Source organism: Panulirus ornatus, chromosome 18 (assembly GCF_036320965.1).
Source record: "Panulirus ornatus isolate Po-2019 chromosome 18, ASM3632096v1, whole genome shotgun sequence".
NCBI classification, from domain to species: Eukaryota; Metazoa; Arthropoda; class Malacostraca; order Decapoda; family Palinuridae; genus Panulirus; species Panulirus ornatus.
In genome coordinates, this window is record NC_092241.1 from 56,575,071 (window position 1) to 56,601,360 (window position 26,290).

At 40.8% G+C, this 26,290-nt stretch overlaps 2 long non-coding RNA genes across 2 annotated transcripts; one reads left to right on the top strand and one right to left on the bottom strand.

Moving 5' to 3' along the window:
- Positions 1-317: 317 nt before the first annotated feature.
- Positions 318-6,789, bottom strand: LOC139755130 (uncharacterized). Its single transcript, XR_011714037.1, has 3 exons — positions 6,712-6,789; positions 3,609-3,951; positions 318-911 (listed from the first exon to the last, which is right to left on the bottom strand). It is a non-coding gene; the product is annotated as an uncharacterized lncRNA (long non-coding RNA).
- Positions 6,790-21,868: 15,079 nt separating this feature from the next.
- LOC139755126 (uncharacterized) lies at positions 21,869-25,829 on the top strand. Its single transcript, XR_011714033.1, has 3 exons — positions 21,869-22,013; positions 24,650-24,827; positions 25,304-25,829. It is a non-coding gene; the product is annotated as an uncharacterized lncRNA (long non-coding RNA).
- Positions 25,830-26,290: the final 461 nt, after the last annotated feature.

Below are 26,290 nucleotides of genomic sequence, written 5' to 3' on the forward strand. Positions count from 1 at the left end.
AGCAAGGAATCGGTTTGAAAATTATACCGTGATAATTCTTTATATCTTTATTGAATGTTGATACAGTCAATGCATGGATGTCAACAATTTCTTACACAGGCACTTTTCAGTGATAGGCCAAAATGGTAATGGAGAACTACAGGTTTTTTTTTTCTTTAACTTTCCTGCGACATAGATAAGGTCACCATCAGCACACACTCCCGTGTAGCGATGTTATCTCTGTCCTACACTGCATAGCGATCCCACACAAAGTGGCAAGAGATGTGAAGTTCTACTAAGGTTATCTTCATCTTTCATAGGTTTATTAATACAGTAGAGCCAGTACAGGGAGGTTTATTAATACAGTAGAGTCAATACAGGGAGGTTTATTAATACAGTAGAGCCAATACAGGGAGGTTTATCAATACAGTAGAGTCAATACAGGGAGGTTTATCAATACAGTAGAGCCAATACAGGGACATCAGTTATTTCTCACGGAGTTCATCTACAGTAACATACAAGTTATGATAAGGTCATTGATAACTACAATGGTCATGGCTACTTCCCCAGTCTTTCGAGTGAATGTTGATTATGTCCCAGTGTCTCCTGTGTTGTGATCCCAGTCATCTGTTGTCTGTGGTCATCTCGTCGATGCCCTGCTGATGTGCAGGACGAGTCTGGTCGTCGTCTGGGGCTGTCTGGGCTTCCTCCATTCTCAGCTGCCAACACCATTTACCATTGTTCTCGAAGTGATCCACGCGTGATAGTGTCCCACCTTCCTGTTATCTAAGGCCATCATCTCATCCCCCTGTGGTTAGACTCTTACAGCGAAAGGCAGGAATGGATGCTGGGTGTATTGTCGGGGGAAACGGCCCAGGATCGGCGCTTGATATGGATACTGAATCAGGTGTTCATTCATTCTTAGATACTGACTGAAAGATGAAATAATGAATAATATTTATCCACACACACACACACACACACACACACACATATATATATATATATATATATATATATATATATATATATATATATATATATATATATATATATATATATATATATTCATACTTGCTTACCTTCATCCATTCCTAGCGCTACCCCGCCCTATAGGAAACAGCATCGCTACCCCTTGTTACAGCGAGGTAGCGCCAGAAAGAGACAAAAATGGCCACATTCGTTCACACTCAGTCTCTAGCTGTCATGTGTAATGCACCGAAACCACAGCTCCCTTTCCACATCCAGGCATCACAGACCTATCCATGGTTTACCCCAGACGTTCCACATGCCCTGCTTCAGTCCATTGACAGTATGTCGACCCCGGTATACCATATCCTTCCAACTCACTCTATTCCTTGCACGCCTCTCACCTTCCTGTATGTTCAGGCCCTGATGGCTCAAAATCTTTTGCACTCCAACCTTCCACCTCCGATTTGGTTTGCCGCTTCTCCTCGTTCCCTCCACCTCCAACACATATATCCCCTTTGTCAATCTTTCCTCACTCATTCTCTCCATATGACCAAACCATTTCATCACACCCTCTTCTGCTCTCTCAATCACACTCTTTTTATTACCACACATCTCTCTTACCCTTTCATTACTTATTCGATCAAACCACCTAACACCACATAATGTCCTTAAACATGTCATTTCCAACACATCCACCCTCCTCCGCGCAATCCTAACTATAGCCCACGCCTCGCAACCATATGATATTGTTGGAACCACTATTCCTTCAAACATACTCATTTTTGCTCTCCGAGATAACGTTCTCTTCTTCCACACATTCTTCAACGCTCCCAGAACCTTCGAATCCTCCCTCGCCCTGTGACTCACTTCCGCTTCCATGGTTCCATCCGCTGCCAAATCCACTCCCAGATATCTAAAACACTTCACTTCCTCCAATTTTTCTCCATCCAAACTTACATCTCAATCAACTTATCCCTCAACCCTAGTGAACCTAATAATCTTGCTCTTATTCACATTTACTCTCAACTCTCTCCTTTCAAACACTTTTCCAAACTCAGTCACCAGCTTCTGCAGTTTTTCACTTGAATCAGCCACCAGTGCTGTATCGTCGGCGAACAGCAACTGACTCACTTACCAGGCCCTGTCATCCCCAACAAACTGCATACTCGCCCCTCTCTCCAAAACTCTTGCATTTACCTCTCTAACCACCCCATTCATAAACAAATTAAACAACCATTGGGACATTACACACCCCTACCGCAGCCCAACCTTCACTGGGAACGAATCACTCTCCTCTCTTTCTTCCTACTCGTACACATGCCTTACATCCCTGATAAAAACTTTTCACTGCTTCTAGCCCTTACCTCCCACACCATATACTCTTAAGACCTTCCACAAAGCATCTCTATCAACCCCATCATATGCTTTCTCTAGATCCATAAATGCTATATACAAATCCCCCTGTTTTTCTAAGTATTTCTCATATACATCCTCTACCATTTCTGAAACCACACTGGTCCTCCCTCGTCTGATGCCTTCACCCTCTCAATCAATACTTTCCCATACAATTTCCCAGGAATACTCAACAAACTTATGCCTCTTCAGTTTGAACAATCATCTTTATCCCCTTTGCCTGTTTACAGTGGCACTATGCATGCATTCCGCCAATCCACAGGCACTTCACCATGATCCATACATACAATGAATATCTTCGCCAACCAATCAACAACACATCACCACCTTTCTTAATACATTTAACTGTAAGACCATCCAAACCCGCCGCCTTGCCGGATTTTATCTTTCGCAAAGCTTTTACTACCTCCTCTCTCTTAACCAAATCATTCTCCCTGACCCTCTCACTTCTAACACCACCCCCACCCATCTGCCACTCTATCATCAAACGCATTCAACAAACCTTCAAAATACTCATTCCATTTCCTTCTCACTTCACCACTACTTGTTACTATCTCCCCATTAGCCCCCTTCACCGATATTCTCATTTGTTCTCTTGTCTTACGCACGTTATTTACCTCCTTCCAAAATATCTTTTCATCCTCCTTAACATTTAATGATGCTCTCTCACCCCAACTCTCATTTGCCGTCTTTTTCGACCATTGCACCTTACTCTTGACCTTTCGCCTTCTCCTCTTATACATCTCCCGGTTATTTGCACTCTTTCCCTAAGTTTCGTCCAAATGCCTCTCTTCTCTCTTTCACTGGCAACTTGACTTCATCCCTCTACGCACTATCTTTCTAATCTGCCCGCCTCCCACCTTTCTCATGCTACATGCACCTTTGCACATGCCATTTCCGCTTACCTAAATACATTCCAAGCCTCACCCATTCCCCTCACGTCATTTGCTCTCACCTTCTGCCATTCTACAAAGGGAGAGAGAGAGAGAGAGAGAGAGAGAGAGAGAGAGAGAGAGAGAGAGAGAGAGAGAGAGAGAGAGTTCAACACTGCTGCTTAAGCGTCAGTAATATAGATAAGTTGACGAGAAATATGTTTCTCTCCAACAGATCACCAGATTCGCATGATAAAGCTAGAATAAGACATGAAAGTAAAGTAAGATGTAAAGCGAGAGAATAATATATTGAGTGTTTGCGGTAGATTTTCTATCTAGAAATAATGCAAAAAACACTCGATTGTAACTCACTGGTAGGGAAAATGGTAGAGATTCCGGTAGGGATAATGGTAAGAAGTCTGGTAGGGATACTGGTAGAGACTCTGGTAGGGGTATCGGTAGAGACTCCGGTATCGATACCCGTAGAGACTCTGGTAGGGGTACCGGTAGAGACTCTTGTAGGGATACCGGTAGAGACCCTGGTAGGGATACTGGTAGAGACCCTGGTAGGGATACTGGTAGAGACTCTGGTAGGGATACTGGTAGAGACTCTGGTAGGGATACTGGTAGAGACTCTGGTAGGGTCGCAGTCCTAGACCAAAGGAAGCCTCGGTCACCAGCACCCCAACCAGTAGCAGCAGCAGCAACACCCTCACTGTACCAGGGAAAACCAACTCATCTTATTGAACTCGTACGTACAAGGTAAATATATATTCTAATAAACTTAATGACTCTTTCTTAACATACGTTATTAATACAACATATTTTATGAATATTTAAGATGTATGATATATTGTATACATATAACTGTTATCGAGGGAAATAAAAGTTGTCATGAATCATTATATTACGTATCAGATGTGTTCTTTCAGGCCATTAATTTCATAGTACTTAATTGCCTAATCTCAGCATATTAAGTGAGATTACAGTACAATCGTTTGTTAATTAGAAGTTGAACTTTAATCATCAGACTTTTTTGTTAAATGTTCTCATATGTCCGGATTGTTTTGTACTTACATGACATACTTCTGTAAATAGTCGTTACAATCCTCCGATTAAGAAAGAAAATGTATATATTAAGATATACAATATGAGCGCGTATAGTCTTCAGGTGGTCAAGATATTAAGATATACAATATGAGCGACTATAGTCTTCAGGTGGTCAAGATATTAAGATATACAATATGAGCGACTATAGTCTTCAGGTGGTCAAGATATTAAGATATACAATATGAGCGACTATAGTCTTCAGGTGGTCAAGATAATTCGGTTATGGATCTATCTTGACACTTATGGTCTTCTCCAAACGACCCTGGAAGTTATCTGGTCTAAGAATCAACCAAGTAACTTGTATCTTTGACTTGTGTGTTACGTTTCCTGGTCAAATAACCTATAGTTGCTGATAGTTATGAAATCAAGTGACATATATATAGAATATATGGAATATGACTCATGATTCTGGTACATCAAACATTATGGAAATATCAGAATATAAACTGTCGGTGGAAGGTAGAATGTTACTTTCCTAAATATACTTCATTAACTTTATTTTCCTATATTCAGAACAGCTTAGTATACTGTATTTATGTATCGAGTTCTGTTTCAACGACCAGTCAGCAGTCAATGACCACAGATTCAACATATTGTCAAGAAACTGTGAATGATTAATGTTCGTGTGACATGCTGTCATCCGTCAAGAAACTATTTGATTTATATTCGTGTGTCATGCCGTCATCACGGTTTGTGTCTTACTGGAAGTGAGATTTAAACCCATGTTCCCCCGTCTTCTTAACCTTGTATATATATATATATATATATATATATATATATATATATATATATATATATATATATATATATATATATATGTATATATATATATGTACACCAGGTCTGCTCCTATGTATGTAGGCACGCACTCTCACACCGCAGCCAAAGCCAGATCCTCATACAGCACCGAAGGAAGGATGAACAACTGGGTGGGGCCGACTGCTGCTCAAGATTCGAATCCATGTGGGTCCTACCGCGGGCTGGCGTCTGCTGACGCATGGTCTGTAACGCTGACCAATACACCACAGAGGCCTGTGTGTGTGTGTGTGTGTGTGTGTATAGGTGCACCATGTCCGTGCCCAGCCCTGGCTCCTCACCACACCCTCAACAGCTCTCCAACAATCCCCTTCCAGATTCGTCAACTCACAAAACTTTTTCCTCAATCAATAAACGAGATATGTTCATTGTTTGATCTGCAGCTACTATATCATCACGTGTTATACAACACGCTCATCCCCCTGTAACAACCCGTTACATTTACAAACACGTACTTGCCCTGTGCCAGTAAGAGCATCTGAAAAACGGGCTCTCATGACAAGAGCCAGTGCTGGGCATGGACATGGTGTATGTTTACACACACACACACACACACACACACACAGTTTGTACTTTTCCTGGGAAATCATATGGGAGGGTATTGATTGAGAGGGTGAAGGCATGTACAGAGCATCAGATTGGGGAAGAGCAGTGTGGTTTCAGAAGTGGTAGAGGATGTGTGGATCAGGTGTTTGCTTTGAAAAATGTATGTGAGAAATACTTAGAGAAGCAAATGGATTTGTATGTAGCATTTATGGATCTGGAAAAGGCATATGACAGAGTTGATAGAGATGCTCTGTGAAAGGTATTAAGAATATATGGTGTGGGAGGCAAGTTGTTAGAAGCAGTGAAAAGTTTTTATCGAGGTTGTAAGGCATGTCTACGAGTAGGAAGAGAGGAAAGTGATTGGTTCTCAGTGAATGTCGGTTTGCGGCAGGGGTGCATGATGTCTCCTTGGTTGTTTAATTTGTTTATGGATGGGGTTGTTAGGGAGGTGAATGCAAGAGTTTTGGAGAGAGGGGCAAGTATGCAGTCTGTTGTGGATGAGAGAGCTTGGGAAGTGAGTCAGTTGTTGTTCGCTGATGATACAGCGCTAGTGGCTGATTCGGATGAGAAACTGCAGAAGCTGGTGACTGAGTTTGGTGACTTTGGTAAAGTGTGTGAAAGAAGAATGCTGAGAGTAAATGTGAATAAGAGCAAGGTTATCAGGTACAATAGGGTTGAGGGACACGTCAATTGGGAGGTAAGTTTGAACGGAGAAACACTGGAGGAAGTGAAGTGTTTTAGATATCTGGGAGTGGATCTGGCAGCGGATGGAACCATGAGTAATAGGGTGGGGGAGGGGGCTAAAGTTCTGGGAGCGTTGAAAAATGTGTGGAAGGCGAGAACATTATTCTCGGAAAGCAAAAATGGGTATGTTTGAAGGAATAGTGGTTCCAACAATGTTGTATGGTTGCGATGCGTTGGCTAGAGTTGTCATCGTCAGTTTTGTCATATTGCGTAAAGTTAAGTGGTTATCATATGAAGGCCAGTCGTGTGCTTGACTTACTTGTTCCTGATGTGTCTAGTTTGGACCTTTGCTCCTGAGACTCACTCTCCTACTGATCCTCTGCTCGCCTCACCTCCCTTATATACCTCTCATCTCTGGTGATTGACGAAGTGACCTTGACTATAATTGCTGAATGTCACAATAAGAAGATGACTTCCTTATTACTCTTCTTGAAGTGTTTATCTAATAAATGAATTGAAAAATGCAAATACATCATTGGTGAGAAGAAATATATGGAGAAAGTTTAGAATGTATGATTTGCATCATGAAGTAACTACTCATATGGAGTATCAAAATTCAATGTATACGTTAAGTTCTCTGTTAAGTAATCAAAACTAAAATTCCCACTGAAAATCCCATACTTAGATAAAGTTAAGTATGAACAAAACATCTCATACGTCGTTATCATTGAGGAAACCATTTCTTCCTAGGTTCTCGGGGATGTCAGAAAGATTCCATCTTTGGTAAAAGCTTCATCATAAGAAGATGGCACGTTTATAAGCTCGACCATCTACACTACGAGAGCTGACAAGAGAGGTCTGGAATAATGGAAACTTAGTTCAAGAAACACACACGAGCACAGGAGGATTTATCTGTCATCAACTGCAATAACACCAGCAGTCAGTCAGGAAAATAGCAGGAGAAGTAAGACTTGTCCAGTACAACAACCTCCTCAAGAGTGACCTAGTCTGATCACTCTGATCTTCCTCTGCAAGTGACGTGGTCAAGCAACTCCTCATGACTGCCCCAGTACAACACTCTCTCAACTGACGTCGTGCAACAGTTCATGAGTGGCGTTACCATCCCTACCAGGAGTGACTGTCCAATTACTGATCATGAGTGGCGCTGTTAAGAAACTCATCTGATATCACAACCCTAACGCTGGCAATAGCCCATTTCACATGACAACCCACCTCCTGACTATGATCTTTGCCATATGCCAGACTCACTTTTGGCAATGGCCCTTGTCATATGACAGCACCTTCTCCTTTTCAAACATTATATTGCTGTTGTAATTGTTGTTGATAGTTTCTGCATCCTTTGGCCTGGCAGGGATGAAAGGGTAACGATGGATCATTTTCAAATATCTATAGATGTGTTACTGGATATAGCGGTTATCAACAGATAAATCCGCTAGGTCGTATCCTGTAACGTATATCAATAATACAAGAGAAAAATATGCTTAGGTCTATTGGTTCTATAGTTTGAGTTTTAGCCTATCAACTGTCAGGGACATTAAGGGCGTCGACGTCAAGTTATAACCAAATCAAAAAGGTATCACACCTTCTTCAGGTGGCCAAGATAATTCCAAGACCATAAACACCTTCACTGGTTGTACGTCCCTGTGTTGAAGATAATTCTCAGAACCAATGCCAGGAACACTGTCCATTCTGCACCTCACATTGTGTGGCCAGGAACACTGGCCATTCTGCACCTCACATTGTGTGGCCAGGAACACTGTCCACTCTGCACCTCACATTGTGTGGCCAGGAACACTGTCCACTCTGCACCTCACATTGTGTGGCCAGGAACACTGTCCACTTTGCACCTCACATTGTGTGGCCAGGAACACTGTCCACTCTGCACCTCACATTGTGTGGCCAGGAACACTGTCCACTTTGCACCTCACATTGTGTGGCCAGGAACACTGTACACTCTGTACCTCACATTGTGTGGCCAGGAACACTGTCCATTCTGTACCTCACATTGTGTGGCCAGGAATATGCAATTTGGTTTAGGTATGTAGATGATGTTCTTTTTGTTTGGCCAACAAATGAAAATCTACAAATATTTCTCCCCTTACTTAACAATTTAGCATCTTCCATCAAATTTACTGTAGAAAATGAAAATATTGTTATGTTACCATTTTTAGATTGTATGATCCATAGGTAAGAAAACAAGTATAAGTTTAGCATATACAGAAAACCCACCAATGTATGCTCATATATCCATTATTACTCATCTCAGCATGACAGAGTTAAATTATATTATCATTTCAATCTACGTGCCTTAGGGCATTACGTATTTGCAGTCCAGAGCATATTGATGATGAGTTTGAGAAGATATATTCTATTGAATCTAATTTAAAGTAACCTAGATCTTTCATTGATGAATCCCGTAAGTTAGCAAAAAAATAATTTTATAGAGTTGAGCCCAAACCTCTCATTGACACCAAGAATCTTTTAGTTCTCCCTTTTAAAAATTATTTTACTTTACTTCCTATGTTGCTTAAATATTCTGATGTAAATGTTGCCATCAGCAACAATAATACTATAAAAAGATTTTTAATCAGGAATTCATCAGAAAATTCTCCTGGGTGCATCTATAAAGTGCCATGTAGAAATTGTGATAAATTTTATGTTGGGCAGACTGGTAAGGATCTTTCTGTTAGACTCAAGCAACATATATATAGTATAAGAACGGGACAAGAATCAAGTGCCTTATTTAACAGCAATAAAAACTATGATCATTGTACTGACTGGCGTAATGCCATCTCAGTTATCAACTCTAACTCTATTACCACGAGAAATATCATTGAATCTTCTATTAATAAATACACAAAGAATTATAATCTTATTATTTGTGATGGTCTATACAAATTGGAAGTGTACGCTACTGCAAATGATACAAGAAACCCTCAGAAGTTTTACATTTATGCTAGAAGCAACAGAGCCATTACCTGGTCAATTGGTCCTCCATTAATTTCGGAGAACGGTGACTTGGTTTAAAGCAACGAAGAAGCCATGAAAAAGAAATGCTAAATGATTAGTTTGCGTCTGTATTGACGATCGAAGACAGAACCCAAGTCCTGAATCCAGTTTCATTGAGAGGAAAACGTTCTTCAAGAAATTGACAAAACAGCTGAAGAGATAAGATCTCTCAGCAATAGACTGGATGAAAATATGTAAAACGGCAGGATCTGATCATGTTTATCTGAGAGTAATGAAAGAGGCGAAGAATCAGATAGTTATGAAGACCTTGACTGCTTTTTTCACTTAGTCTCTTGCAACAGGGGAAGTTCCAGATGAATGGAAGTTTGCTAATGTAACACCGATGTTCAAAAAACAGGGTGATATGTCACTGCCCGGCTAATGTCGTCATATCTGTATTATGTCTGTAATTGGAAAACTTATGGAAACCATTATTCGAGATTGGAGACCTTATGGAAACCATTATTCGAGATTGGAAATCTTATGGAAACCATTATTCGAGATTGGAAACCTTATGGAAACCATTATTCGAGATTGGAAACCTTATGGAAACCATTATTAGAGATAGAATTGTAAATTATTTAGAGGACCGCTACTCAATAAACGATTCTCAACAGAGTTTTCGACGAAATCGCTTATGTTTGACGAATCTCATTGATTTCCTTATAGTGTAATCAACATGCATGACGAAAGTAAACAGTAGATCTTATGTCTATGTTGAAATGTTGAAGGCTTCAGTCGCAGACAGAAGTCTACATCAAGGCTTGGCCTTAACTGAAATACAGAAGGAATTATTACACGGAAAAAGAAAAATATTTACGAATTTTTGAGAAAGTCAAAAACCTGTCTTTTGAAATGTGCGGCAGGTCACAGATACTGGGGAAGACATGAGAAGGTAGAGAGTTCCGTTACAGTTTTTCCTGTCTGGCCTACATGAAAACTGTAACGGAGAGGTGTTATTGGCACCGTCATGCAGTACACAGGGATGACCACAAAAATGTGATCGCTAAACATTGTCATGAAAATGATCACCCAATCGATATTGAAAATCCCGTTATTTCATACCCCTCTGCTGATTATGCCGCACGCAACGTCATTAAATATCTCTTATTGCTAATACTAATAACGTTAATTTGTCCATGGGCAATTCTAAAGCCCATCCTAGCATTATTCAAATCATTATGAGAGAAATGACAAAAGACGAAAACATTAAAAAAAAAGTTGTTCAAGACACACCCAGCTACCCAGGTCAAACCCCGCCAGATGACCACCTTTAATCACTCTCCCTTACAACGATTAATGCTAGACAAAGCGGATAATTAGTTGCTCTGTACAGACTGAGTAAGATACATCTCAAGGTTCTCAGAGGTGTAGTGAGGAAGCGAATGTTAAGGAAAGAGGAGGTAAAGTAAGATCTTTAAGTAGGATCATGATGCTTCAGTCATACTTATACTTAATCAATTGTTAGAAGTGCCAGGATTAAGCTTGCCACTGACCTTTGTCATATCGCAGCGCCTGCACATGACAACGGTCCTTCTTGTCAAATGACAGCCCACTTCCTGGCAATGGCCGTTGTCAGATGACCAACTCCACTTCCTTCTCTTATGACAGCTCCATTTCTGTTTATGGCCCATCTTGTACAATTACCCCACTCTAGGTTAATGTCCCTTTCATATCCTAGTCCTACTGCTGGTAATATGACAGCCCTACTCCTCTGCTAATGCTCCTTGCCATGACAAAGAACACCTTCCACCTTACATTCCGAGGCCAGCACCGCTAGCCACTCCACACTACACTCTGTCTGGAGAGCAACTTGCTTATAAGGCGAGAAAATAACATTCCATATTTCATGATTATATTTTGTCGTTACGCCTGAGATTCTTTGCACAGTGGACAACACTAGTGACTAGTGGGTTGTCAAACAACACTTCAACCCTACTGGTAAAGGACGGCAGCATATACCTGATGTTTGAAGCCCAAAGTCACCCTAGATGTACACACATCTAATCATGCAAAATATGATGGATATTTGAAATCATTGCAAGAGCAGGTTGGGATGACAAACGTGCCTTAGGTTAACAATGTAAAACACGAGGTATCCGCAGTAGTGCCTTTTTCTCTCACGCGCTGTTGACATAGAACCATCGGTAACGTCTGTTTGGTTCCCGTAGCCACAATGTTTTTCTTCTTGTTATTGACGCTGTGATGAAAGGAATCGTCCCAGACATATCAAAAGTGTTTCAATGACAGGTCATCTCCAGTGAGCATGACTAAGATGGACACAATGGTCTCCGGTGGCGGTCGAGTGGGCTGATACATACCTCAGAACAGGAGGAGTGGATGAGGAGTACTGGTGGTGTGTGGTCTGGGTGGTAATGTGCATGTAATCCCCTGTGTTCGACGTGTTGATACATCTTGGACGATGTGTTTCACCACATCAGCAACAAAAAAACATTCACAGCGCAGGCATTAGTGTAACTAACGATGGTGTTATGTACACAGTACGTGAGGAAAGGGCACTGCTACCAGCGATCTGTTGTTCTTATTTCTATTTCGAGTCACGAACTCCGACCCAAACTGCTTTGGTGTTGACCTTAATATAGCTATTAGTTCTCTATCATGCATTTCTAGGTTGACATTCGTCTCTAGATACCAGGATTTGTGAAGAGCATTTCCTTTTTCACCATCGTCTAGGTAAAAATGTAAGTGAGGATAATCTAGTCAACACTGTTCTCCAGTTTGCAAGGTGTCTTAGAATGATTACGTAGCATCATCATAGAAACGTTTGGTAATTACGTAGCATCATCATAGAAACGTTTGATAATTACGTAGCATCATCATAGAAACGTTTGATAATTACGTAGCATCATCATAGAAACGTTTGATAATTACGCAGCATCATCACAGAAACGTTTGATAAGTACGTAGCATCATCATAGAAACGTTTGATAATTACGTAGCATCATCATAGAAACGTTTGATGATTACGTAGCATCATCATAGAAACGTTTGATAATTACGTAGCATCATCATAGAAACGTTTGATGATTACGTAGCATCATCATAGAAACGTTTGATAATTACGTAGCATCATCATAGAAACGTTTGGTAATTATGTAGCATCATCATAGAAACGTTTGATCATTTCTTCCCACTTGATGATAACACAATGTAGTGTAGAGAGTGTTGCTGATCGAACGGTGCAAGGTGTAGGGTGAACAGTGTTGCTGTTTACACAACGGGTGTAGAGTGGACAGGGTTGTTGTTAAACAATGTGAGGTGTAGAATGGAGAGCGTTGCTGGTCACATAGTGTGAGGTGTAGAGTGGTGAGTGTTGCTGGTCACATAGTGTGAGGTGTAGTGGTGAGTGTTGCTGGTCACATAGTGTGAGGTGTAGAGTGGTCAGTGTTGCTGGTTACATAGTGTGAGGTGTAGAGTGGTCAGTGTTGCTGGTCACATAGTGTGAGGTGTAGAGTGGTGAGTGTTGCTGGTCACATAGTGTGAGGTGTAGAATGGTGGTGTTGCTGGTCACATAGTGTGAGGTGTAGAGTGGTCAGTGTTGCTGGTCACATAGTGTGAGGTGTAGAATGGTGGTGTTGCTGGTCACATAGTGTGAGGTGTAGAATGGTGAGTGTTGCTGGTCACATAGTGTGAGGTGTAGAGTGGTGAGTGTTGCTGGACACACAATATTCAGATTTTGTCTTAGGTCATCCAAGACCAGTGAGTACCAAAGTCTGTTCTCTCGGAACGATTTCCCTGTTTGTAACCACAATTCCTGTAAAGAGATTAAGTTTTGATTTCAGATTTTAGACTGTAATTTAATCATCTAATTTCAAAAGCAGATTCTTAATACAAACGTAAGGATATCTCCCGTCATGTGGACAGCAGGGAGTTGCATGGCAGTACTTTTGAAAGGTTTTCTTCATCTACTTAAACCCCTGGCTGCTGGAAGGCAGTACTTATGAGAGGTTATCTTCAGCCACCTGGACCCCTGGCTGCTGGAAGGCAGTACTTATGAGAGGTTATCTTCAGCCACCTGGACCCCTGGCTGCTGGAAGGCAGTACTTATGAGAGGTTATCTTCAGCCACCTGGACCCCTGGCTGCTGGAAGGCGGTACTTATGAGAGGTTATCTCCAGCCACCTGGACCCCTGGCTGCTGGAAGGCGGTACTTATGAGAGGTTATCTTCAGCCACCTGGATCCCTGGCTGCTGGAAGGCAGTACTTATGAGAGGTTATTCCAGCAATATGGACCTTGGGATGTTGGAGGGCAGTACTTACACGTGGATGAAGTTTGATATCCAGCCACCTGGACCTTGGGCTGCTGGAGGACAGTACATATGAGATGTCATCAAAAGATCAGAGCTGTTGACACTCCTGGAAATCAGGAAAGAAATGATTTCTTCCAGCATACAACAAAATCTGTATCGTTATCTTTGTATCTAACCTTACCTAAATATGATTTTCATTGTGGATTATGGTTGCCAATGATATAACGGAGAACTTTACATATCCTTCTCTTTCTTGATGTAAAAACATATTGTGAATGTTGTCCATATCATTTTTCTTTCCTTAAAAGTAATGTTTTCATTGCATCCATCCATGTTTATAGAGAGAGACACTACATGAGGATAATAATATTGTGGTCTTTCTATGATAACATCCAACAAGCAGTGGTGAAGGTTGCTTCGTCAGATGTCAGGGACGAGAGGTATATAAGAGAGGTGAGGTGGGCACAGGCCCAGGAGGATAGTACGTCTTAGAAGCAACGGTCGCATCTAGACACATCAGGAACAAGGAAGTCAAACCCACGACTGGATTCCATAAATTGAAACAAATAGCTTGAACCAACTGGAACATACCAGATCCTGTTCGATAGTCAGGGAACACTGATATAGAATCACATGTTATAAAGTTTATATACATTGTATGTGTAATGTGTGACTGGCCAGATCCAGCCCTGCCTGGGGCTCTTGTTATGTGACTGTCTGTTCCAGGTCGAGTGTGTGTGTTCACGAGGTGCTGCTACTGGCACCGTTTGGGTGTGTTTTCCCAGGATATCACTACTGACACAGGTCTGGTATATATGTGTCTGTGTGTGTATGTGTGTGTGTGTGTGTGTGTAGTGGCTCTTTTAAGAACATGTGTCTGTTTTATATGGTGATATCATTTCAATTATGAATGATTAAGTCAAGATGATGGTGAATAAAAGACTTGGAATAACAGAAGACAAATTTAGCCAAACTGGAAGGAAAAACTGACATACACAGAAGCCAGACGTCGACTGCAATGTTGGTGATAAAAAGAGAGAGAGAGAGAGAGAGAGAGAGAGAGAGAGAGAGAGAGAGAGAGAGAGAGAGAGAAGAGAGAGAGAGAGAGAGAGTGGAGAGGTGTGTTATTAATAGCTCTTGACTGATGTGTTTTCGTTGTAACGCAAATCAATTTATTAAAGTTAGACATACATATACGTGCATGATAAACTGGATTTGCTTTGAGAGTAGATACGTGGAGTTGATAAAGTATATTTAGATTAATATCCTGACCCACAATGTCGGTTTATATGCTAATATATCCATACTATTTGTCGGGTCTTGAGCCATACTACAGAGAGCTTTTGATATAATGAATGTTATTTAGTCTATTTGCTTTTAACAACTGTAGGTTAGGTGTGAGCTTTAGTCTCATCAACGGCCAGGGGTCAAGATATAGCCACCAGTCAAATTGTTGTATACACCATTCGACCATACGAGAGCACACTACATTTTTGACCATGTACATTTTGTTGATTAAGCAGAGGACTTTATCAACTATTCACAGAAGTATGTCATGCAAGTACAAAATATTCTAGGCATATAAGCACATTGAACAGTAAGTCTAGCCATTAAGATTAAACTTGATAATAACTAACACATGGTATATTGTGATCCCATTTAACATGCAAAGATTAGGCTATAAAGTATTTTGAAATTATGCATAAAAGAAAAAGTTTCAAAACTAATAAAATAAAATAATTCGTTCAAGTTTTATTTCCCTCAATAACAGTTGTGTATGCAATATATCATACATCTTAAATGTTCATTAGATATCTTATATTACTGACGTATGATAAGAAAGAGTCATTAAGTTTATTAGAATATATATTTACCTTGTACGAGTTCAGTAAGATGAGTTGGTTTTTCCTGGTACAGTGAGGGTGTTGCTGCTGCTGCTACTGGTTGTGGTGGTGCTGGTGACTGAACAAGCTGGCTCGCTGCACTGAGGCTAACAATCATCTTCAATTACCCTTCCAACAAGTTGCGTTCAAGTATCTTTGTGTCGTTAGAGTAAAATAATCAATGTATGAAGCCTAAATTTTGTAATTTCGCTTTACTTAGTACTTTACTTCACTTTCTTTGTCTTATTCCATCTTTATCATGAGTTTCTTCTGATCTGTGTTGGAAGGAAACGTATTCTACGTCAACTGATGTACAATGTAGACACCCGTGCAGTAGTGTTGACCCACTAATGCTGAAGTAAACTTAAGGAGGATGTAAACATATATATTCGTAGATTTTCTGCCGTGTTCTGTCTGTCTGTATGTCAATCTGTCTGACTCTCTCTCTCTCTCTCTCTCTCTCTCTCTCTCTCTCTCTCTCTCTCTCTCTCTCTCTCTCTCTCTCTCTTTCAGCGGCCAGCCATTGTAACAAGGATACGAAGCTCAACAACTACTACTTATCAATCCAAAGTTGGCTTTGCCATAACCATGATCTTCCCTCGCAGCCAACCCAAATCTACAACGTCCTTACGAGCTGCTATAGATGTCATAACAGAACCTGGATGATCACCATAACAACGGAACATAGAAACCAGGAAAGTTTCATGTGTGGAACACGTGGAAATGGTATTGGCAGTCGAGAATGGAGGAAACTCAGCCCTAGATCACACAGAAGACCAGCATCATCACAGACAACAGGATATCCAGATGTTCACCGAAAACAGATGACTGGGACCACCAACCAGAAAAGGTTGTCATGATAAACACGGACGATAAAGGCTGGGAGAGTAGCTGATAACCTGTAGTGGTCAATTACCATATCATGTGTATGTTACTGGAAATCAGCTTTGTGAGAAACAGTTGATATTCCTGTATTGGTTTTAATGAATTTATGAGAATATAAGGAAATATATTCTTAGCAGAATTTTGCAACTGTTTTCTTGTTGTCTGTGATCCTATCTTATATTTGGCATGAGAGTAAACAAAATGGTATACAAGTGATAGTTTATATGAGCTACCTTTACATCATTAGTCAGATATTAAGATAACGTAGCAACAGGTCTTAAATGTATGATCTTTGCCCTTGTCATTTCTTCTCATTTTCTTACCTTTCTCTCTTCTTCGTAGAGTAACCAAGAGAACCCTCCAAGAAACATCCTCACCTCCCAAGTTCCCTCCTCTTAGTCGCCATTTATAATGATATTCATAGCTACATTGTTAACAGGCTTGACCACAGACACTGTGTATGTTGTGTTAGATATATTCTTATTAAATGGACCAGTTCGGTCCAGCTTTATCGTAAATTTAAGCTAATCAAATTTGACATGTTATTATTCACTATCAATTCTATCATGTTATTATTCACTTAGGTTACCACTGATGACTCTGGATTTTTTTTTTTTTTTTTTTTAGAGGAAGGGTTAGGCAATCATATCTTACATTGCCTACGAGTTGGCTGGTTGGCTGGTTGGCTGGTTGGTTGATTGGTTAGGTGGTTGGTTGGTTGGTTGGTTGACTGGTTGGTTGGTTGGTTGGGCTTGAGGCCGAAATGCTGCCAGGATCATTAAGACTGTCAAAGTAAGTTACATCCACAAACCAAAAAATCTTGAACACCTTCTTCAGGTGTTAAAGATAATTCTCAGACCACATATCAAATCTGTCTCAATTGCTGATACTAAGAACTTTAATTTGTCCCAAGGTAACTTTACAGCACATCCTATTATCAAAACAATCATTATGACAGAATGATCAAAAATACGAAAACTTAAGAAAAATAGTTGAACACACACACACAACTTGCTACCCAGGCCAACCCCCCCCCCCCCCCCCCCCCCCCACAATCCCCCTTACCCATGAGGCACCTCTAACTTTCCCTTTAACGGTCGGCCAGTGTGCAGTCGAGAATGGCAGAGTGGAGACGGAATCTATGTGGTGGTGTTGGGATTTAGAAAAAAAACTTTGTGAATGGTTGGCACCTAATGAGGCGGATTGACTCCGTGAAACATGTCGTGCCATATGTATAGACAAATATCGTGTTAAGATTATCTAAACTCCTATCTCCAGGGAGAGTATATATATATATATATATATATATATATATATATATATATATATATATATATATATATATATATATATATATATATATATATATATACCTCTGTGGAAGGTATTAAGAATATATGGTGTTGGAGGCAAGTTGTTAGAAGCAGTGAAAAGTTTTTATCGAGGATGTAAGGCATGTGTAAGTGTAGGAAGAGAGGAAAGTGATTGGTTCTCAGTGAATGTAGGTTTGCGGCAGGGGTGTGTGATGTCTCCATGGTTGTTTAATTTGTTTATGGATGGGGTTGTAAGGGAGGTAAATGCAAGAGTCCTGGAAAGAGGGGCAAGTATGAAGTCTGTTGGGGATGAGAGAGCTTGGGAAGTGAGTCAGTTGTTGTTCGCTGATGATACAGCGCTGGTGGCTGATTCATGTGAGAAACTGCAGAAGCTGGTGACTGAGTTTGGTAAAGTGTGTGGAAGAAGAAAGTTGAGAGTAAATGTGAATAAGAGCAAGGTTATTAGGTACAGTAGGGGTGAGGGTCAAGTCAATTGGGAGGTGAGTTTGAATGGAGAAAAACTGGAGGAAGTGAAGTGTTTTAGATATCTGGGAGTGGATCTGTCAGCGGATGGAACCATGGAAGCGGAAGTGGATCATAGGGTGGGGGAGGGGGCGAAAATTTTGGGAGCCTTGAAAAATGTGTGGAAGTCGAGAACATTATCTCGGAAAGCAAAAATGGGTATGTTTGAGGGAATAGTGGTTCCAACAATGTTGTATGGTTGCGAGGCGTGGGCTATGGATAGAGATGTGCGCAGGAGGATGGATGTGCTGGAAATGAGATGTTTGAGGACAATGTGTGGTGTGAGGTGGTTTGATCGAGTAAGTAACGTAAGGGTAAGAGAGATGTGTGGAAATAAAAAGAGCGTGGTTGAAAGAGCAGAAGAGGGTGTTTTGAAATGGTTTGGGCACATGGAGAGAATGAGTGAGGAGAGATTGACCAAGAGGATATATGTGTCGGAGGTGGAGGGAACGAGGAGAAGAGGGAGACCAAATTGGAGGTGGAAAGATGGAGTGAAAAAGATTTTGTGTGATCGGGGCCTGAACATGCAGGAGGGTGAAAGGAGGGCAAGGAATAGAGTGAATTGGAGTCATGTGGTATACAGGGGTTGACGTGCTGTCAGTGGATTGAATCAGGGCATGTGAGGCGTCTGGGGTGAACCATGGAGAGCTGTGTGGGTATGTATATTTGCGTGTGTGGACGTGTGTATGTACATGTGTATGGGGGGGGGGTTGGGCCATTTCTTTCGTCTGTTTCCTTGCGCTACCTCGCAAACGCGGGAGACAGCGACAAAGTATAAAAAAAAAAAAAAAAAATATATATATATATATATATATATATATATATATATATATATATATATATATATATATATATATATATATATATGTTGTTAGGTTTAACTCGAGTCCACCCTATGTATCTCCTTGTGGTCGCATTACATTTTCTATGTATGAGTGTTATATATTGATGTTTCTTACAACTGTATCTTATAAGACTGTTGTAGGAAGAAGCATTCATTCCTTATTTGAACTTTCTGAATTATGCAATGTTACATCGACTCTATTCATGATGTAGTCTTTTGTCTGAGGCGCTGGTCATATTATGAGGACACTAGGCTGGAGGGACTTGCCAAACTTGGCGTCTTCAGTCAGTCACCCACCAGGTGTGGAGGACGTAGGATTATGTGTGGTTGAGACTTCACAATAGTCATTTCACCATTGATTTTGTAAACAGATTCGTATTGTAAGTTCTACTCCAGGGATCTGGCAGTGTTTGTTGACCTGTGTTAAGAAGAAGTCAATAATAGTTTACTATTGTATATATTAAGCTGACTCGGTAGGTAGTTGGTGAAGCATCGACACAGATCCAGGGTAGTTATTTTGTACGATGAGTATCATTTGCCATGTATATACTTCTATAGATGATAGGCTAATCATATATGTATTGCCCAGGAATATCATTAACCACTGAGAGGTGTTTGGCCACACAATGTGAGGTGCAGAATGGACAGTGTTCCTGGCCACACAATGTGAGGTGCAGAGTGGACAGTGTTCCTGGCCACACAATGTGAGGTGCAGAATTGACGGTGTTCCTGGCCACACAATGTGAGGTGCAGAGTGGACAGTGTTCCTGGCCACACAATGTGAGGTGCAGAGTGGACAGTGTTCCTGGCCACACAATGTGAGGTGCAGAGTGGACAGTGTTCCTGGCCACACAATGTGAGGTGCAGAATTGACGGTGTTCCTGGCCACACAATGTGAGGTGCAGAGTGGACAGTGTTCCTGGCCACACAATGTGAGGTGCAGAGTGGACAGTGTTCCTGGCCACACAATGTGAGGTGCAGAGTGGACAGTGTTCCTGGCCACACAATGTGAGGTGCAGAATTGACAGTGTTCCTGGCCACACAATGTGAGGTGCAGAGTGGACAGTGTTCCTGGCCACACAATGTGAGGTGCAGAGTGGACAGTGATCCTGGCCACACAATGTGAGGTGCAGAATGGACAGTGTTCCTGGCCACACAATGTGAGGTGCAGAATGGACAGTGTTCCTGGCCACACAATGTGAGGTGCAGAGTGGACAGTGTTCCTGGCCACACAATGTGAGGTGCAGAGTGGACAGTGTTCCTGGCCACACAATGTGAGGTGCAGAGTGGACAGTGTTCCTGGTCACACTAGACTCACCGTCTGTCATAGGTCATCGACCTTTACGATTTCTTCGTTTTTTTCAGCAATTCTAAGAAATAATGATCAAGTTTGGTTTATCAAATTTCAAAGACTAGTTTCTACTCCATCTGAGAGTTTCGCTATACACATACCTTTCCGATACTGAGGAAATTCTTAATAATGCATCAGGTTATGTATATCTGCAACATGCAAGCTTGTCTCTTGAAGACTGCAACCTGTTAAGTACATATGGTTTGAGAATAATCTTCAACACAGGAAAGTATATAGCCTTGTAATGATCTTGTTTCTTAAGAAAGGTGGACAAGATCTTTGATTTGAGTATGACTTGATGTTGATTGCCTTAATGACGGCCTTGATAGACTAAATTCCAGTAAAAGAACCACGTTTATTATATGGTAAAGATTCTGATCTAGTTGTACTGCATCTGTAGATAGTACGTAAGTCCAGTAATATATTAGAAAGTATTTGAGATTCGTCCATCGTCATCCAGTGCTTCGTGAAAGACTAAGAACTGCAGAAAATACCAACAACAACTACAACAGCAATATAATGTTTGAAAAGGAGAAGGTGCTGTCGTATGACAAGGGGCCATTGCCAAAACAGGGCCTGTCATACGACACAAACTATTGCCTAGTGTTGGGTTGTCATATGACAAGGGCTATTGCCAGAAGTGGGGTCGTGATGCGACATGAGTTCGTTAGACAATGCCACTCATTAACAGTATTTGGACAAAGTCACTCCTGGTAGGGATGGTAACGCCACTCATGAACTGTTGCACGACGTCAGTTGAGAGAGTGTTGTACTGGGGCAGTCATGAGGAGTTGCTTGACCACGTCACTTGCAGAGGAAGATCAGAGTGATCAGACTAGGTCACTCTTGAGGAGGTTGTTGTACTGGACAAGTCTTACTTCTCCTGCTACTTCCTGACTGACTGCTGGTGTTATTGCAGCTGATGACAGATAAATCCTCCTGTGCTCGTGTGTGTTTCTTGAACTAAGTTGCCATTATTCCAGACCTCTCTTGTCAGCTCTCGTAGTGTAGATGGTCGAGCTTATAAACGTGCCATCTTCTTATGATGAAGCTTTTACCAAAGATGGAATCTTTCTGACCTCCCCGAGAACCTAGGAAGAAATGGTTTCCCCACACCTGACAGCGACGTATGGAAACTTTTTTTGTTTGCATTAAAGCACATCGAAGTATGGATTTCTTTATGAATTTTAGTTTCTAATGATTTGATAGAGAACTTTAGGTATATGTTGAATTTTTGTTCCATATGAATAGTTCTCTTTCTTGATACAAAAATATATTCTATTCATATATATATTATTCTCTGCATTAGTATTTGTATTTTCTTATCCGAACATATATTACATACACACTTCAAGAGAGAAATCAAACAGTCAGCTTTTCATCATAACATTCAGCAATTATAGTCAAGGTCACTTCGTCAACCACCAGAGATGAGAGGTATATAAGGGAGGTGAGTCGAGCAGAGGATCAGTAGGAGAGTGAGTCTCAGGAGCAACGGTCCAAGCTAGACACATCAGGAACAAGTAAGTCAAGCACACGACTGGCCTTCATATGACAACCACTTAACTTTACTCAGTATGACAAAATTGATGAATTTGGAAATGCATTGTTGGAGAGCTGTTGAGAGGTGTGGTGAGGAGCCAGGGTTGGGCACGGACATGGTGCACCTACACACACTCCCACACACACACACACACACACACACACACACAAACACACACACACACACACATGCATCTATGATGTATAGGTTAGGTTGACTGATCATGAATCAGTAGAGGGTAACCCGGGATCGGACCCGCACGGGTTGGAATCCTAGGCAGCAACTGGCCCACCCAGGTGCTCATCCTTCCCCTCGGGGATGGTTGATGAGTACTTGCTTGGCTTCGACTGCGGTGTGAGGCTACGTGCTTATATACATGGGAGCAGACCTGGTGTACATATATGGGACCAGACTTGGTGTACATATATAGGAGCAGACCTGGTGTACATATATAGGAGCAGACCTGGTGTACATATATAGGAGCAGACTTGGTGTACATATATAGGAGCAGACCTGGTGTACATATATGGGAGCAGACCTGTTGTACATAAATATTAGCAGACCTGGTGTACATATATGGGAGCAGACCTGGTGTACATATATGGGAGCAGACCTGTTGTACATAAATATTAGCAGACCTGGTGTACATATATGGGAGCAGACCTGTTGTACATAAATATTAGCAGACCTGGTGTACATATATGGGAGCAGACCTGGTGTACATATTTAGGAGCAGACCTGATGTACATATATATGAGCAGATCAGATGTATATATATATATATATATATATATATATATTTTTTTTTTTTTTTTTTTTTTTTTTTTTTATACTTTGTCGCTGTCTCCCGCGTTTGCGAGGTAGCGCAAGGAACAGACGAAAGAAATGGCCCAACCCCCCCCCCATACACATGTACATACACACGTCCACACACGCAAATATACATACCTACACAGCTTTCCATGGTTTACCCCAGACGCTTCACATGCCTTGCTTCAATCCACTGACAGCACGTCAACCCCTGTATACCACATGACTCCAATTCACTCTATTTCTTGCCCTCCTTTCACCCTCCTGCATGTTCAGGCCCCGATCACACAAAATCTTTTTCACTCCATCTTTCCACCTCCAATTTGGTCTCCCTCTTCTCCTCGTTCCCTCCACCTCCGACACATATATCCTCTTGGTCAATCTCTCCTCACTCATTCTCTCCATGTGCCCAAACCATTTCAAAACACCCTCTTCTGCTCTCTCGACCACGCTCTTTTTATTTCCACACATCTCTCTTACCCTTACGTTACTTACTCGATCAAACCACCTCACACCACACATTGTCCTCAAACATCTCATTTCCAGCACATCCATCCTCCTGCGCACATCTCTATCCATAGCCCACGCCTCGCAACCATACAGCATTGTTGGAACCACTATTCCCTCAAACATACCCATTTTTGCTTTCCGAGATAATGTTCTCGACTTCCACACATTTTTCAAGGCTCCCAAAATTTTCGCCCCCTCCCCCACCCTATGATCCACTTCCGCTTCCATGGTTCCATCCGCTGACAGATCCACTCCCAGATATCTAAAACACTTCACTTCCTCCAGTTTATATATATATATATATATATATATATATATATATATATATATATATATATATATATATATATATATATATATATATATATATACATATAGGAGCAGACCTATTTTACATATATACAAGGATGAGAAGACGGAGGAACTTGATTGTAAAACTTGCTCCCTGACACACACAAACAGTAAAGACAGCATGACACACACACACACAAATCATTTGAACTCTTTCCTGAATATATGTTATATTGTTGGTCATTGACTTGAGTGGTTTTTCTTACAGTATTCGTTATTCATTAGTCATACATAGTATACTTTAGCTGCTAAGAATTTATATAAATAAGGTTAATGAAGTATGTTTGGGAAATGTAACATTCTGATATTTCCATAACATTCATATAAAGTAACGTTCCATATCTTTTGTATTTGTTACTTGATTTCCTGAATAGCAAAAACTAAAGGCTTTTTGGCCAAGAAACGTAACACACAAGACAAACATACAGGTTGGCTGGTTGGATATGTATCCTTCAACCTAACAACTGCCAGGGTCGTTTAGACCATCATCATCAAGTTAGAACCACCAACCAAATATATATCTAACTACTTACATTCTCTTTCTTAACGGAGAACTTTATCAATTATTCACTGAAGTATGTCATGTAAGTACAAAATATTTTTGGCACATAAGCACATCTAACAATAAGTCTGACCTTTAACATTAAACTTGATAATAACCAATAATTGTATTGTGATCTTATTCAATATACAAATTAGGCAATCAATGCTTTAAACTTAGGGACTGAAGGAACAGATCTGAGAAGTAACGGAATAAGAAAATGATTTACGAAAAGTGTTATTTCACTTAGCAATATTTGTATGTATACAATATATCATACATCTTAAATGTTCATTAGATATCTTGTATTAATGACTTATGATAAGAAAGAGTCATTAAGTTTATTAGAATATATATTTACCTTGTACGAGTTCAGTAAGATGAGTTGGTTTTTCCTGGTACAGTGAGGGTGTTGCTGCTGCTGGTACTGATTGGGGTGTTGGTGACTGAGTACGCTGGCAGGACTGAGGCTAACCCATTTCTAGGTTATCCTTACCACAGTCTCTCCCATTATCCCTACCATAGTGTCTACCAGTATCCCGGTTGGAATTTCTACCAGTATCCCTACAACTATCCACTCCTGTGAGTTACGTTCAAGTATTGTTGCATTATTGAAGACACAAAATCAACCGCTGTTTATATTCGACTCTCTCGCTTTATATGTTACTTTCTTTTCCGTCTTATTTCATAGTTGTCGACCGTTCCTTGTCATCTGTTGGAAGGTATCTTACGCCAACTTGTTTACAATGTAGACACTCAAGTGGCGGTGATGAACCAGTAATGTGAAGGTAGAATTAAGGAAGACGTACTTATATTTAGACGTAGATTTTCTACCATGTATTCTCTCTCTCTCTCTCTCTCTCTCTCTCTCTCTCTCTCTCTCTCTCTCTCTCTCTCTCTCTCTCTCTCTCTCTCTCTCTCTCTCTCTCTCTCTCTCTCTCTCTCTCTCTCTCTCTCTCTCTCTCTCTCTCTCTCTCTCTATATATATATATATATATATGTATGCATGTGTAAAGATAAGTACTAATCATTATTTTCACTTTCACACGGTATCACAGAGGGCTTCGAGGACCTCAAAGCAAGCCATCGTAAACTCCTGCTGTGAACCGTTTCTTCCGTCATCCTCCTCATCATCCACACATGTTCTTCCTGTGGAAAGTGTCACCACAGGGATTAGATGATGGCCTTATCTACAGAAAATGGAAGCTGGGATATTGTCATATGTGGAACACGTGGAGAACCGTGGTACTGATGTTGACAACCGAGAATGGAAGAAACTCACAGTCCCACATCACATGAAAGACCAGCATCATCACACACAACAAACAATCAGGATGACCACAGAAAACGTGTGACTGGGACCACTAAACAGAAAAGACTGAGACACAATAAACATTGACCTGTGTCTGCTGATAGTGACGTAAGGTCACTAACACTTCACGTTACAAAGGCTGGGAGAGTAGGCAAGAACTTGTTGTATTCAGTCATGTTATTTGCATATTACGAAAAACGTATTGTATAAAAAGTGATTTAGTTCTCCATATTGGTAATGTTAAAATTTAAGAAATATATTAAGCAATCATCCCAGTTTAGTTTTCCTACGGCTTCCTTGCTGCCATAGAGCAAATTTTATATCAGGTATGAAGGCTGAAATGTTGAAATACAATTGATAATCGAAATGAGCTCAATGTATACATTATGATACAAATGTTAAGGTAATGTAACACATAGATTGATCGCTGAAGTCTTTTGCCTTTTTATTTCTTTTCTTTTCTTATTTTCGCATTCCTCAATAGAGTTCTATGAAACCCTCAATATATATATACATATATATATATATATATATATATATATATATATATGAACGGGCACTTTCATAGAACGTACAAACATCCAACAGCCAGGATCGAACCCGGGACCCCTGTGCAACAGGTAGGAGCGCTACCGCTGAGCTACGATCGCCCCTAGTAGGGAAATGACTTTTCGAATACTATGTACTCGAATGCCCTTCGTCTCACGTTGGTGAGCAACGGGGTCTACACCGG